This window comes from Pinus tabuliformis, chromosome 7, assembly GCF_031772625.1.
Source record: "Pinus tabuliformis cultivar Carrire ecotype Pingquan chromosome 7, CPIR1, whole genome shotgun sequence".
NCBI classification, from domain to species: Eukaryota; Viridiplantae; Streptophyta; class Pinopsida; order Pinales; family Pinaceae; genus Pinus; species Pinus tabuliformis.
The window spans coordinates 1,703,614,050-1,703,631,167 of record NC_142293.1 but is presented as its reverse complement, the minus strand read 5'-3'; positions in this window follow the sequence as shown (position 1 = coordinate 1,703,631,167).

Sequence of the window (17,118 nt, the reverse complement as noted above, 5' to 3'; positions counted from 1 at the left end):
TCGGGTACCTATTACGGACAGTGATCTTGTTCAGCGCCCGATAGTCAATACAGAGTCTCCACGTCCCATCCTTCTTCTGTACCAACACTATCGGGCTCCCACAGGGCGAAGAACTCGGACGGATGTGACCTTTCTGTAGGAGCTCCTGAATCTGCCTCTTGATTTCATTGTTCTCCAGAACGGAGCGCCGATAAATTGGTCCATTGGGTAGCGGCGCACCTGGGGTCAGATCAATGGAGTGCTTGACTTGACAGTGCAGAGGAACCCCTGCCGGGGAGGTGAAGATGTCTTTGTACTCCTCCACAATCTTGTCCATTTGTAGCTGCCGTGCAGAGGGACCTCGTTTGGAGGCCGCGGCCACTGTCTCTTCTTCCCTTGAGGGCGTATCATCAGGAAAACAAATTTCCTGGTTTTGGAAATGATCTTACTGCATTGTTTTGCAGTAATCAAAGAGATGGCGGCAGGTGGTGGTACCTCTGGTATCCTGAACAACTTATTTCCCAATGTAATAATAACAGCACGGGGCCTTGATTCATACACAGCATGTCGCTTCCACAAGTATGGTTGTCCTAGTAATACATCACAAACTTCAAGGGGAGCAATGTCACACAATACCTCATCCGTGAAGGGCTTGATGTTGTATGGAAGGCGACACTGCTGGCTCACGCGAAGATCTCGCCCTTGGTAAAGCCACCCAATGGTGTATGGTTTGTGGATGTGCTGTGGTCGGTAAGCCCAACCGCTTCACGACCTCTGCCGAAATGAGGTTCTTTTGACTCCCGCTATCAACAATGAACTGTATCGGGAGCCCTTGACCCACATCTGGGAGTGGAAGAGACGCTCCTCCTCCTCTGGATCTTCGGGTTCATTTTTCTGGATCTTTGCGGTAGCAACAGTGGCGCTGGGATCCGCATCAATGATCTGCTTCCCTTTTTCATACCCCTTATCGGGTTCTGACTCAGAGTCGGAACATGCATCTGATTCTGAAACCTTTAGCTCAGCCACCAGTGACTGTTTGGCCCGACACTCACTTGTGTTGTGAGTGGAGCTCTTATGGAACTCGCACCATTTTCCAGTGTCCTTTCTCGGCTTCGCGGCGTGCTCTTTGCTTGCAGCTTCAGCTGGTTGTCTTGGGCTGTCCCGCCTTGGCTTTGTCCTTTGTTCTGTGGTTTAGGGGCACCTTTCCCCTGCTTTGGATTCGCAGATCCAAAGTCTCGCTTCTTTTGTTTAAACTTCTGCTCGACTTTGACGGCATACCGGTATGCTGCGCCGAGCGAGGGGATGTTTAGGAACTGTATTTCTTCCTGGATGTACTTGTGCAGGCAGCCACGAGTATGTTGAGTATCAAATGTTGCTCCGAATCCTTGATACCCAACTTTGTGCGAAGGGTATGGAAAAGATTGGTGAACTCCGGCACATCTTGGTCCCTTCCCTGCCGCAGCGTGGTCCACTTTATGTATTCATCCTCATAGCTTCCGACAGGGTAGTACTGCTCCTTGATGGCATCCCGGAACGAATCCCAGGTGGGTGCGGCTGAAAATAGTGAGCCAGTACTTTCATCCTTCTGCTCGCAGTAGGTTTCCCACCAGTCCTTGACGTGGGGGCTGCTTTGAGAAGAGCAAAAACAATCTTTTCCCGACTCGAAAATTCATGAACAGAAAAATAACCCTCTAGCAGATTTAACCATTTATCTACGGCATCGGCGTCTATCTGACCCTCGAATATGGGGATTTCAAAATTAACTTGTACCTTAAAGGGTGTGGCGTTTCCAGAGGAGCTGCTGGAAGCCGATGCGCCGCTTCTGGGTAGCCGCTGAAGGATCTGCGCAAAGCTGTCCATCATCGCGTTCCGTTGTCGCTCGAGCGCTTCTTCGAGCAAGATTTTGATGGGATCTCCTGCCCCCTCGTCTTTCTTCTCGTCCGCCATGGAGGCCGTCGGGATTTGCGAGGCTGGTCTTGCAAAGGTTCAACCAGTTCAAGCCCTAACTCCTTATATCCCGACCTTGTTGGGGACATGCAAAGAAAAACAGAGAAAAAGCAGACCCCTCTGATACCACTGATCCAGATTTAAACAGGAACGCAACAAATTACAGAGATAACCATATACACAAAGATGCAGCGGAAATAATACTTCATTTCATTAATGGAAAATACTGACATATGCTTACAAACAGAAATGGCAATAAACTAGCTAGGGCGATGGTAGCTTATCTCTGAGAAGAGATGTGATGGCTACATGCCTCTGAACTGTATTACAATGAGGCTCGAAGGCCTATTTATTGTTGAGAAACAATGGAAAACCCTTCACATACCGAAACCTAACCCTAGAAGATGAAACGCCAAATTGTGGGCCCCGTTTGGGTAAATTGGTACATCAATTTCCCGGGGTCGTAACTTTGGCATACGATCTCCGTTTGACGCGTACGATAGCTCGTTAGAAAGATCTATCCGAGTACTACCACTTTGGGAGGCAACAATAGGGCTCGTTTCCCAGAATTCCAAAAAAAACGTCGTTTAGGGCCTCAAAACGGCTCCGGAAGTTCAGGACCCGAAAAACTGCTAAAAATAGTAAACTGTGCTACAATTAAGGAAACTGAAAATGCTGAGAAAGACAATGGTGGGGGTCCAGGTGGACCTGGCAGGTGGCCACCAATATCCACCTGGATCATTCCTCCCCCCTTAGGAAGCAATGGTCCCCATTGCGTTGAGCTCCTCCATGAGATGAGGAAACCTCTGCTGAACTTGTTCCCTGGTGAGCCACTTGCCCTGCTGAAGGAGTTGGCCTGCTTTGACAACTCGATACAGTTGGATATGCTGTTGGCGAGTGTTCTTGATCTGTGTGTCCATGATCCGATCAGTTGCAGCTTGTTCCATGCAATCTGGATTTAATTCTGTGGGTTTGAGCTGTTCTGCAATGTCGGATGTGTCTAGCAATGGTGGAAAGTATGGCCGAAGGCGGTCCACATTGAACACTGGGTGCAGGCCAAGGAATGGGGAATGCTGAGCTCAAATGCATTGTCTCCCATAGCCTTAGTAATGGTGTAAGGACCATATCGAAGTGGTCTCAATTTCCGATAGGCTCCAGTAAGGCGTTCCTTTTGCAAATGCAACCAGACTTTGTCGCCCACCTGAAACTTGTGTGGCACCCGGTGTTGATCATGTCGCTGCTTGTACTTGGCATTTGATTTCTCAAGAATGTCATGGACCTGCTGGCGAATATGTTGGATGCGCTCAATGAAGCTGGTGGCCTTATCTGTTTCGGACTGGACATGAGCTGAATTCATGTGAGTAGCTGCAAGTGGCATGGCCACATGCATAGTGGCTGGAATCCTAAACCCACCTGAAAAGGGCTATGGCCAGTGGAGCTGTGAAGAGCTCGGTTGTAGCTGTGCTGAACATAGGGGAGGCTCTCGTCCCATGTGCGTGGATGCTTTGAGTTATACATGCGCAGAATGTGCACAATCATCCTGTTGACAACCTCTGTCTGGCCATCAGTTTGAGGATGGAAGGCTGTGGACTTCGTGAGTTTGGTGTCCAGCATTGACCAGAGACTGGACCAAAATGTGCTGAGAAACCGACTGTCCCGATCTGAGATGATAGACTGTGGGATCCCAAAGTGCACCCACACTCGTTCAAAGAAGAGTTTAGCAGTGGCTTCTGCTGTGATATTCTTCTTGCAGGCCATCATAATGGCCATCTTTGAGAACCTGTCGACGACCACAAAAACACAGTCATTTCCATGCTTAGTGGAAGGAAGGCCTGACATGTAATCCATGGAGATGGATTCCCAAGGTCGACTAGGGGTAGGCAACGGGGTATAGAGGCCTTGCTTCTTAATGGTCGGTTTGGCAATGGCACAGGCAGTACATGATCGGATGTACTTCCCAACATCCTGTCGAAGATTCGGCCAATAGAAATAGTTTTGCAGTACTGCCACTGTTTTCTCGACCCCGAAATGCCCAGCAGCCCGACTGTAGTGTGCTTCCCAAATCATCTTGGCACGCTCGCTTGAAGGAACACAAAGGTGACCGAGGTGGCATAATAGGGCATCCTGGAGGTGAAAATCTGCAACCTGCCGACCCTCCAAGAGTGTCTGGTATGTGTGGCCGAATTCTGGGTCGCTTTTGTAGAGAAGTGGCCAATCAGAAGTCTCGTGCCCGCAAGAGTTGAGCACGGTGGTTAGCGCCATGATCGGTGGTCGACTGAGGCAATCTGCAACATTATTGGTGCTGCCCTTTTATACTTGATATTCAAGTGAAACTGTTGCAGGTATGTAGACCACTTCTGATGGCGATCATTCTGCAATTTCCCTTGGGTCTGTATGAATTGCAGAGGTCGGTGGTCTGTGTGGATGACCGTTTCCTTCCCCAAAATGTAATGCTTCCATTGTCGGCAGGCCTGTACAATGGAATACATCTCTTTATCATAAGTGGGGTACTTCCGGACTGTGTCTGAAAGTGTTTCACTGTGATATGCCACTGGATGTCCATGTTGAGTAAGGACTGCCCCAATAGCATAGTCAGAGGCATCTGTCTCGACCTCAAATGGTTGTTGTAAATCTGGTAACGCGAGCACTGGTGCCGTGCAGAGGCGATCCTTCAACTCCCTGAATGCCTTCTGTTGAGATTCAGACCAAAAGAATTTTGCTTTCGCCCCGCCCTTGGTGACTTGACTCAAGGGCCAAGAAATATGAGAAAATCCCACACACAAACCTGCGGTAGAAGTTGGCAAGACCTAGAAAGCTGCGGAGCTCTGTTAGAGTGGTTGGAGAGGGCCAATCCCGAATGACTTGGACCTTGGCTGGATCGACATGCACCCCTGTTCATCAATGATGTATCCCAGATACTGGACCTCGGTCATGCCAAAAGTGCATTTCTCCAAATTGGCACATAGCTTGTGTTGCCGCAGTGTTTGGAGAACCTGTCGGATGTGGTGGAGGTGCTCTTCCCAACTCTGGCTGAAGATCAGAATGTCATCCAAGTATACTACTACAAAGGAGTTGGTGAATGGCCGCAAGATGTCATCCATTAGCCTCATAAAGGTTGCAGGAGCATTCGTCAATCCGAAAGGCATGACCAACCATTCGAAGAGGCCCTCCTTGGATTTGAAGGCAGTCTTCCACACATCTGAGGGTTCAATTGGTACCTGGTGATATCCTGACTTCAGATCGATCTTGCTGAAATATTTCGCCCCCTTTAGTTGGTCTAGGAGGTCATCAATCCGCGGGATCGGGTACCTATTACGGACAGTGATCTTGTTCAGCGCCCGATAGTCAATACAGAGTCTCCACGTCCCATCCTTCTTCTGTACCAACACTATCGGGCTCCCACAGGGCGAAGAACTCGGACGGATGTGACCTTTCTGTAGGAGCTCCTGAATCTGCCTCTTGATTTCATTGTTCTCCAGAACGGAGCGCCGATAAATTGGTCCATTGGGTAGCGGCGCACCTGGGGTCAGATCAATGGAGTGCTTGACTTGACAGTGCAGAGGAACCCCTGCCGGGGAGGTGAAGATGATCTTTGTACTCCTCCACAATCTTGTCCATTTGTAGCTGCCGTGCAGAGGGACCTCGTTTGGAGGCCGCGGCCACTGTCTTCTTCTTCCCTTGAGGGCGTATCATCAGGAAAACAAATTTCCTGGTTTTGGAAATGATCTTACTGCATTGTTTTGCAGTAATCAAAGAGATGGCGGCAGGTGGTGGTACCTCTGGTATCCTGAACAACTTATTTCCCAATGTAATAATAACAGCACGGGGCCTTGATTCATACACAGCATGTCGCTTCCACAAGTATGGTTGTCCTAGTAATACATCACAAACTTCAAGGGGAGCAATGTCACACAATACCTCATCCGTGAAGGGCTTGATGTTGTATGGAAGGCGACACTGCTGGCTCACGCGAAGATCTCGCCCTTGGTAAAGCCACCCAATGGTGTATGGTTGTGGATGTGCTGTGGTCGGTAAGCCCAACCGCTTCACGACCTCTGCCGAAATGAGGTTCTTTTGACTCCCGCTATCAACAATGAACTGTATCGGGGAGCCCTTGACCCACATCTGGGAGTGGAAGAGACGCTCCTCCTCCTCTGGATCTTCGGGTTCATTTTTCTGGATCTTTGCGGTAGCAACAGTGGCGCTGGGATCCGCATCAATGATCTGCTTCCCTTTTTCATACCCCTTATCGGGTTCTGACTCAGAGTCGGAACATGCATCTGATTCTGAAACCTTTAGCTCAGCCACCAGTGACTGTTTGGCCCGACACTCACTTGTGTTGTGAGTGGAGCTCTTATGGAACTCGCACCATTTTCCAGTGTCCTTTCTCGGCTTCGCGGCGTTGCTCTTTGCTTGCAGCTTCAGCTGGTTGTCTTGGGCTGTCCCGCCTTGGCTTTGTCCTTTGTTCTGTGGTTTAGGGGCACCTTTCCCCTGCTTTGGATTCGCAGATCCAAAGTCTCGCTTCTTTTGTTTAAACTTCTGCTCGACTTTGACGGCATACCGGTATGCTGCGCCGAGCGAGGGGATGTTTAGGAACTGTATTTCTTCCTGGATGTACTTGTGCAGGCAGCCACGGTATTTGAGTATCAAATGTTGCTCCGAATCCTTGATACCCAACTTTGTGCGAAGGGTATGGAAAAGATTGGTGAACTCCGGCACATCTTGGTCCCTTCCCTGCCGCAGCGTGGTCCACTTTATGTATTCATCCTCATAGCTTCCGACAGGGTAGTACTGCTCCTTGATGGCATCCCGGAACGAATCCCAGGTGGGTGCGGCTGAAAATAGTGAGCCAGTACTTTCATCCTTCTGCTCGCAGTAGGTTTCCCACCAGTCCTTGACGTGGGGGGCTGCTTTGAGAAGAGCAAAAACAATCTTTTCCCGACTCGAAAATTCATGAACAGAAAAATAACCCTCTAGCAGATTTAACCATTTATCTACGGCATCGGCGTCTATCTGACCCTCGAATATGGGGATTTCAAAATTAACTTGTACCTTAAAGGGTGTGGCGTTTCCAGAGGAGCTGCTGGAAGCCGATGCGCCGCTTCTGGGTAGCCGCTGAAGGATCTGCGCAAAGCTGTCCATCATCGCGTTCCGTTGTCGCTCGAGCGCTTCTTCGAGCAAGATTTTGATGGGATCTCCTGCCCCCTCGTCTTTCTTCTCGTCCGCCATGGGAGGCCGTCGGGATTTGCGAGGCTGGTCTTGCAAAGGTTCAACCAGTTCAAGCCCTAACTCCTTATATCCCGACCTTGTTGGGGACATGCAAAGAAAAACAGAGAAAAAGCAGACCGCTCTGATACCACTGATCCAGATTTAAAGGAACGCAACAAATTACAGAGATAACCATATACACAAAGATGCAGCGGAAATAATACTTCATTTCATTAATGGAAAATACTGACATATGCTTACAAACAGAAATGGCAATAAACTAGCTAGGGCGATGGTAGCTTATCTCTGAGAAGAGATGTGATGGCTACATGCCTCTGAACTGTATTACAATGAGGCTCGAAGGCCTATTTATTGTTGAGAAACAATGGAAAACCCTTCACATACCGAAACCTAACCCTAGAAGATGAAACGCCAAATTGTGGGCCCCGTTTGGGTAAATTGGTACATCAATTTCCCGGGGTCGTAACTTTGGCATACGATCTCCGTTTGACGCGTACGATAGCTCGTTAGAAAGATCTATCCGAGTACTACCACTTTGGGAGGCAACATAGGGCTCGGTTGCCCCAGAATTCCAAAAAAAACGTCGTTTAGGGCCTCAAAACGGCTCCGGAAGTTCAGGACCCGAAAAACTGCTAAAAATAGTAAACTGTGCTACAATTAAGGAAACTGAAAATGCTGAGAAAGACAATGGTGGGGGTCCAGGTGGACCTGGCAGGTGGCCACCAATATCCACCTGGATCATTCCTCCCCCCTTAGGAAGCAATGGTCCCCATTGCGTTGAGCTCCTCCATGAGATGAGGAAACCTCTGCTGAACTTGTTCCCTGGTGAGCCACTTGCCCTGCTGAAGGAGTTGGCCTGCTTTGACAACTCGATACAGTTGGATATGCTGTTGGCGAGTGTTCTTGATCTGTGTGTCCATGATCCGATCAGTTGCAGCTTGTTCCATGCAATCTGGATTTAATTCTGTGGGTTTGAGCTGTTCTGCAATGTCGGATGTGTCTAGCAATGGTGGAAAGTATGGCCGAAGGCGGTCCACATTGAACACTGGGTGCAGGCCAAGGAATGGGGGAATGCTGAGCTCAAATGCATTGTCTCCCATAGCCTTAGTAATGGTGTAAGGACCATATCGAAGTGGTCTCAATTTCCGATAGGCTCCAGTAAGGCGTTCCTTTTGCAAATGCAACCAGACTTTGTCGCCCACCTGAAACTTGTGTGGCACCCGGTGTTGATCATGTCGCTGCTTGTACTTGGCATTTGATTTCTCAAGAATGTCATGGACCTGCTGGCGAATATGTTGGATGCGCTCAATGAAGCTGGTGGCCTTATCTGTTTCGGACTGGACATGAGCTGAATTCATGTGAGTAGCTGCAAGTGGCATGGCCACATCAATGGGGCATAGTGGCTGGAATCCTAAACCCACCTGAAAAGGGCTATGGCCAGTGGAGCTGTGAAGAGCTCGGTTGTAGCTGTGCTGAACATAGGGGAGGCTCTCGTCCCATGTGCGTGGATGCTTTGAGTTATACATGCGCAGAATGTGCACAATCATCCTGTTGACAACCTCTGTCTGGCCATCAGTTTGAGGATGGAAGGCTGTGGACTTCGTGAGTTTGGTGTCCAGCATTGACCAGAGACTGGACCAAAATGTGCTGAGAAACCGACTGTCCCGATCTGAGATGATAGACTGTGGGATCCCAAAGTGCACCCACACTCGTTCAAAGAAGAGTTTAGCAGTGGCTTCTGCTGTGATATTCTTCTTGCAGGCCATCATAATGGCCATCTTTGAGAACCTGTCGACGACCACAAAAACACAGTCATTTCCATGCTTAGTGGAAGGAAGGCCTGACATGTAATCCATGGAGATGGATTCCCAAGGTCGACTAGGGGTAGGCAACGGGGTATAGAGGCCTTGCTTCTTAATGGTCGGTTTGGCAATGGCACAGGCAGTACATGATCGGATGTACTTCCCAACATCCTGTCGAAGATTCGGCCAATAGAAATAGTTTTGCAGTACTGCCACTGTTTTCTCGACCCCGAAATGCCCAGCAGCCCGACTGTAGTGTGCTTCCCAAATCATCTTGGCACGCTCGCTTGAAGGAACACAAAGGTGACCGAGGTGGCATAATAGGGCATCCTGGAGGTGAAAATCTGCAACCTGCCGACCCTCCAAGAGTGTCTGGTATGTGTGGCCGAATTCTGGGTCGCTTTTGTAGAGAAGTGGCCAATCAGAAGTCTCGTGCCCGCAAGAGTTGAGCACGGTGGTTAGCGCCATGATCGGTGGTCGACTGAGGCAATCTGCAACATTATTGGTGCTGCCCTTTTTATACTTGATATTCAAGTGAAACTGTTGCAGGTATGTAGACCACTTCTGATGGCGATCATTCTGCAATTTCCCTTGGGTCTGTATGAATTGCAGAGGTCGGTGGTCTGTGTGGATGACCGTTTCCTTCCCCAAAATGTAATGCTTCCATTGTCGGCAGGCCTGTACAATGGAATACATCTCTTTATCATAAGTGGGGTACTTCCGGACTGTGTCTGAAAGTGTTTCACTGTGATATGCCACTGGATGTCCATGTTGAGTAAGGACTGCCCCAATAGCATAGTCAGAGGCATCTGTCTCGACCTCAAATGGTTGTTGTAAATCTGGTAACGCGAGCACTGGTGCCGTGCAGAGGCGATCCTTCAACTCCCTGAATGCCTTCTGTTGAGATTCAGACCAAAAGAATTTTGCTTTCGCCCCGCCCTTGGTGACTTGACTCAAGGGCCAAGAAATATGAGAAAATCCCAACACAAACCTGCGGTAGAAGTTGGCAAGACCTAGAAAGCTGCGGAGCTCTGTTAGAGTGGTTGGAGAGGGCCAATCCCGAATGACTTGGACCTTGGCTGGATCGACATGCACCCCCTGTTCATCAATGATGTATCCCAGATACTGGACCTCGGTCATGCCAAAAGTGCATTTCTCCAAATTGGCACATAGCTTGTGTTGCCGCAGTGTTTGGAGAACCTGTCGGATGTGGTGGAGGTGCTCTTCCCAACTCTGGCTGAAGATCAGAATGTCATCCAAGTATACTACTACAAAGGAGTTGGTGAATGGCCGCAAGATGTCATCCATTAGCCTCATAAAGGTTGCAGGAGCATTCGTCAATCCGAAAGGCATGACCAACCATTCGAAGAGGCCCTCCTTGGATTTGAAGGCAGTCTTCCACACATCTGAGGGTTCAATTGGTACCTGGTGATATCCTGACTTCAGATCGATCTTGCTGAAATATTTCGCCCCCTTTAGTTGGTCTAGGAGGTCATCAATCCGCGGGATCGGGTACCTATTACGGACAGTGATCTTGTTCAGCGCCCGATAGTCAATACAGAGTCTCCACGTCCCATCCTTCTTCTGTACCAACACTATCGGGCTCCCACAGGGCGAAGAACTCGGACGGATGTGACCTTTCTGTAGGAGCTCCTGAATCTGCCTCTTGATTTCATTGTTCTCCAGAACGGAGCGCCGATAAATTGGTCCATTGGGTAGCGGCGCACCTGGGGTCAGATCAATGGAGTGCTTGACTTGACAGTGCAGAGGAACCCCTGCCGGGGAGGTGAAGATGTCTTTGTACTCCTCCACAATCTTGTCCATTTGTAGCTGCCGTGCAGAGGGACCTCGTTTGGAGGCCGCGGCCACTGTCTTCTTCTTCCCTTGAGGGCGTATCATCAGGAAAACAAATTTCCTGGTTTTGGAAATGATCTTACTGCATTGTTTTGCAGTAATCAAAGAGATGGCGGCAGGTGGTGGTACCTCTGGTATCCTGAACAACTTATTTCCCAATGTAATAATAACAGCACGGGGCCTTGATTCATACACAGCATGTCGCTTCCACAAGTATGGTTGTCCTAGTAATACATCACAAACTTCAAGGGGAGCAATGTCACACAATACCTCATCCGTGAAGGGCTTGATGTTGTATGGAAGGCGACACTGCTGGCTCACGCGAAGATCTCGCCCTTGGTAAAGCCACCCAATGGTGTATGGTTGTGGATGTGCTGTGGTCGGTAAGCCCAACCGCTTCACGACCTCTGCCGAAATGAGGTTCTTTTGACTCCCGCTATCAACAATGAACTGTATCGGGGAGCCCTTGACCCACATCTGGGAGTGGAAGAGACGCTCCTCCTCCTCTGGATCTTCGGGTTCATTTTTCTGGATCTTTGCGGTAGCAACAGTGGCGCTGGGATCCGCATCAATGATCTGCTTCCCTTTTTCATACCCCTTATCGGGTTCTGACTCAGAGTCGGAACATGCATCTGATTCTGAAACCTTTAGCTCAGCCACCAGTGACTGTTTGGCCCGACACTCACTTGTGTTGTGAGTGGAGCTCTTATGGAACTCGCACCATTTTCCAGTGTCCTTTCTCGGCTTCGCGGCGTTGCTCTTTGCTTGCAGCTTCAGCTGGTTGTCTTGGGCTGTCCCGCCTTGGCTTTGTCCTTTGTTCTGTGGTTTAGGGGCACCTTTCCCCTGCTTTGGATTCGCAGATCCAAAGTCTCGCTTCTTTTGTTTAAACTTCTGCTCGACTTTGACGGCATACCGGTATGCTGCGCCGAGCGAGGGGATGTTTAGGAACTGTATTTCTTCCTGGATGTACTTGTGCAGGCAGCCACGGTATTTGAGTATCAAATGTTGCTCCGAATCCTTGATACCCAACTTTGTGCGAAGGGTATGGAAAAGATTGGTGAACTCCGGCACATCTTGGTCCCTTCCCTGCCGCAGCGTGGTCCACTTTATGTATTCATCCTCATAGCTTCCGACAGGGTAGTACTGCTCCTTGATGGCATCCCGGAACGAATCCCAGGTGGGTGCGGCTGAAAATAGTGAGCCAGTACTTTCATCCTTCTGCTCGCAGTAGGTTTCCCACCAGTCCTTGACGTGGGGGGCTGCTTTGAGAAGAGCAAAAACAATCTTTTCCCGACTCGAAAATTCATGAACAGAAAAATAACCCTCTAGCAGATTTAACCATTTATCTACGGCATCGGCGTCTATCTGACCCTCGAATATGGGGATTTCAAAATTAACTTGTACCTTAAAGGGTGTGGCGTTTCCAGAGGAGCTGCTGGAAGCCGATGCGCCGCTTCTGGGTAGCCGCTGAAGGATCTGCGCAAAGCTGTCCATCATCGCGTTCCGTTGTCGCTCGAGCGCTTCTTCGAGCAAGATTTTGATGGGATCTCCTGCCCCCTCGTCTTTCTTCTCGTCCGCCATGGGAGGCCGTCGGGATTTGCGAGGCTGGTCTTGCAAAGGTTCAACCAGTTCAAGCCCTAACTCCTTATATCCCGACCTTGTTGGGGACATGCAAAGAAAAACAGAGAAAAAGCAGACCGCTCTGATACCACTGATCCAGATTTAAACAGGAACGCAACAAATTACAGAGATAACCATATACACAAAGATGCAGCGGAAATAATACTTCATTTCATTAATGGAAAATACTGACATATGCTTACAAACAGAAATGGCAATAAACTAGCTAGGGCGATGGTAGCTTATCTCTGAGAAGAGATGTGATGGCTACATGCCTCTGAACTGTAACTGTATTACAATGAGGCTCGAAGGCCTATTTATTGTTGAGAAACAATGGAAAACCCTTCACATACCGAAACCTAACCCTAGAAGATGAAACGCCAAATTGTGGGCCCCGTTTGGGTAAATTGGTACATCAATTTCCCGGGGTCGTAACTTTGGCATACGATCTCCGTTTGACGCGTACGATAGCTCGTTAGAAAGATCTATCCGAGTACTACCACTTTGGGAGGCAACATAGGGCTCGGTCGCCCCAGAATTCCAAAAAAACGTCGTTTAGGGCCTCAAAACGGCTCCGGAAGTTCAGGACCCGAAAAACTGCTAAAAATAGTAAACTGTGCTACAATTAAGGAAACTGAAAATGCTGAGAAAGACAATGGTGGGGGTCCAGGTGGACCTGGCAGGTGGCCACCAATATCCACCTGGATCATTCCTCCCCCCTTAGGAAGCAATGGTCCCCATTGCGTTGAGCTCCTCCATGAGATGAGGAAACCTCTGCTGAACTTGTTCCCTGGTGAGCCACTTGCCCTGCTGAAGGAGTTGGCCTGCTTTGACAACTCGATACAGTTGGATATGCTGTTGGCGAGTGTTCTTGATCTGTGTGTCCATGATCCGATCAGTTGCAGCTTGTTCCATGCAATCTGGATTTAATTCTGTGGGTTTGAGCTGTTCTGCAATGTCGGATGTGTCTAGCAATGGTGGAAAGTATGGCCGAAGGCGGTCCACATTGAACACTGGGTGCAGGCCAAGGAATGGGGGAATGCTGAGCTCAAATGCATTGTCTCCCATAGCCTTAGTAATGGTGTAAGGACCATATCGAAGTGGTCTCAATTTCCGATAGGCTCCAGTAAGGCGTTCCTTTTGCAAATGCAACCAGACTTTGTCGCCCACCTGAAACTTGTGTGGCACCCGGTGTTGATCATGTCGCTGCTTGTACTTGGCATTTGATTTCTCAAGAATGTCATGGACCTGCTGGCGAATATGTTGGATGCGCTCAATGAAGCTGGTGGCCTTATCTGTTTCGGACTGGACATGAGCTGAATTCATGTGAGTAGCTGCAAGTGGCATGGCCACATCAATGGGGCATAGTGGCTGGAATCCTAAACCCACCTGAAAAGGGCTATGGCCAGTGGAGCTGTGAAGAGCTCGGTTGTAGCTGTGCTGAACATAGGGGAGGCTCTCGTCCCATGTGCGTGGATGCTTTGAGTTATACATGCGCAGAATGTGCACAATCATCCTGTTGACAACCTCTGTCTGGCCATCAGTTTGAGGATGGAAGGCTGTGGACTTCGTGAGTTTGGTGTCCAGCATTGACCAGAGACTGGACCAAAATGTGCTGAGAAACCGACTGTCCCGATCTGAGATGATAGACTGTGGGATCCCAAAGTGCACCCACACTCGTTCAAAGAAGAGTTTAGCAGTGGCTTCTGCTGTGATATTCTTCTTGCAGGCCATCATAATGGCCATCTTTGAGAACCTGTCGACGACCACAAAAACACAGTCATTTCCATGCTTAGTGGAAGGAAGGCCTGACATGTAATCCATGGAGATGGATTCCCAAGGTCGACTAGGGGTAGGCAACGGGGTATAGAGGCCTTGCTTCTTAATGGTCGGTTTGGCAATGGCACAGGCAGTACATGATCGGATGTACTTCCCAACATCCTGTCGAAGATTCGGCCAATAGAAATAGTTTTGCAGTACTGCCACTGTTTTCTCGACCCCGAAATGCCCAGCAGCCCGACTGTAGTGTGCTTCCCAAATCATCTTGGCACGCTCGCTTGAAGGAACACAAAGGTGACCGAGGTGGCATAATAGGGCATCCTGGAGGTGAAAATCTGCAACCTGCCGACCCTCCAAGAGTGTCTGGTATGTGTGGCCGAATTCTGGGTCGCTTTTGTAGAGAAGTGGCCAATCAGAAGTCTCGTGCCCGCAAGAGTTGAGCACGGTGGTTAGCGCCATGATCGGTGGTCGACTGAGGCAATCTGCAACATTATTGGTGCTGCCCTTTTTATACTTGATATTCAAGTGAAACTGTTGCAGGTATGTAGACCACTTCTGATGGCGATCATTCTGCAATTTCCCTTGGGTCTGTATGAACTGCAGAGGTCGGTGGTCTGTGTGGATGACCGTTTCCTTCCCCAAAATGTAATGCTTCCATTGTCGGCAGGCCTGTACAATGGAATACATCTCTTTATCATAAGTGGGGTACTTCCGGACTGTGTCTGAAAGTGTTTCACTGTGATATGCCACTGGATGTCCATGTTGAGTAAGGACTGCCCCAATAGCATAGTCAGAGGCATCTGTCTCGACCTCAAATGGTTGTTGTAAATCTGGTAACGCGAGCACTGGTGCCGTGCAGAGGCGATCCTTCAACTCCCTGAATGCCTTCTGTTGAGATTCAGACCAAAAGAATTTTGCTTTCGCCCCGCCCTTGGTGACTTGACTCAAGGGCCAAGAAATATGAGAAAATCCCAACACAAACCTGCGGTAGAAGTTGGCAAGACCTAGAAAGCTGCGGAGCTCTGTTAGAGTGGTTGGAGAGGGCCAATCCCGAATGACTTGGACCTTGGCTGGATCGACATGCACCCCCTGTTCATCAATGATGTATCCCAGATACTGGACCTCGGTCATGCCAAAAGTGCATTTCTCCAAATTGGCACATAGCTTGTGTTGCCGCAGTGTTTGGAGAACCTGTCGGATGTGGTGGAGGTGCTCTTCCCAACTCTGGCTGAAGATCAGAATGTCATCCAAGTATACTACTACAAAGGAGTTGGTGAATGGCCGCAAGATGTCATCCATTAGCCTCATAAAGGTTGCAGGAGCATTCGTCAATCCGAAAGGCATGACCAACCATTCGAAGAGGCCCTCCTTGGATTTGAAGGCAGTCTTCCACACATCTGAGGGTTCAATTGGTACCTGGTGATATCCTGACTTCAGATCGATCTTGCTGAAATATTTCGCCCCCTTTAGTTGGTCTAGGAGGTCATCAATCCGCGGGATCGGGTACCTATTACGGACAGTGATCTTGTTCAGCGCCCGATAGTCAATACAGAGTCTCCACGTCCCATCCTTCTTCTGTACCAACACTATCGGGCTCCCACAGGGCGAAGAACTCGGACGGATGTGACCTTTCTGTAGGAGCTCCTGAATCTGCCTCTTGATTTCATTGTTCTCCAGAACGGAGCGCCGATAAATTGGTCCATTGGGTAGCGGCGCACCTGGGGTCAGATCGATGGAGTGCTTGACTTGACAGTGCAGAGGAACCCCTGCCGGGGAGGTGAAGATGTCTTTGTACTCCTCCACAATCTTGTCCATTTGTAGCTGCCGTGCAGAGGGACCTCGTTTGGAGGCCGCGGCCACTGTCTTCTTCTTCCCTTGAGGGCGTATCATCAGGAAAACAAATTTCCTGGTTTTGGAAATGATCTTACTGCATTGTTTTGCAGTAATCAAAGAGATGGCGGCAGGTGGTGGTACCTCTGGTATCCTGAACAACTTATTTCCCAATGTAATAATAACAGCACGGGGCCTTGATTCATACACAGCATGTCGCTTCCACAAGTATGGTTGTCCTAGTAATACATCACAAACTTCAAGGGGAGCAATGTCACACAATACCTCATCCGTGAAGGGCTTGATGTTGTATGGAAGGCGACACTGCTGGCTCACGCGAAGATCTCGCCCTTGGTAAAGCCACCCAATGGTGTATGGTTGTGGATGTGCTGTGGTCGGTAAGCCCAACCGCTTCACGACCTCTGCCGAAATGAGGTTCTTTTGACTCCCGCTATCAACAATGAACTGTATCGGGGAGCCCTTGACCCACATCTGGGAGTGGAAGAGACGCTCCTCCTCCTCTGGATCTTCGGGTTCATTTTTCTGGATCTTTGCGGTAGCAACAGTGGCGCTGGGATCCGCATCAATGATCTGCTTCCCTTTTTCATACCCCTTATCGGGTTCTGACTCAGAGTCGGAACATGCATCTGATTCTGAAACCTTTAGCTCAGCCACCAGTGACTGTTTGGCCCGACACTCACTTGTGTTGTGAGTGGAGCTCTTATGGAACTCGCACCATTTTCCAGTGTCCTTTCTCGGCTTCGCGGCGTTGCTCTTTGCTTGCAGCTTCAGCTGGTTGTCTTGGGCTGTCCCGCCTTGGCTTTGTCCTTTGTTCTGTGGTTTAGGGGCACCTTTCCCCTGCTTTGGATTCGCAGATCCAAAGTCTCGCTTCTTTTGTTTAAACTTCTGCTCGACTTTGACGGCATACCGGTATGCTGCGCCGAGCGAGGGGATGTTTAGGAACTGTATTTCTTCCTGGATGTACTTGTGCAGGCAGCCACGGTATTTGAGTATCAAATGTTGCTCCGAATCCTTGATACCCAACTTTGTGCGAAGGGTATGGAAAAGATTGGTGAAC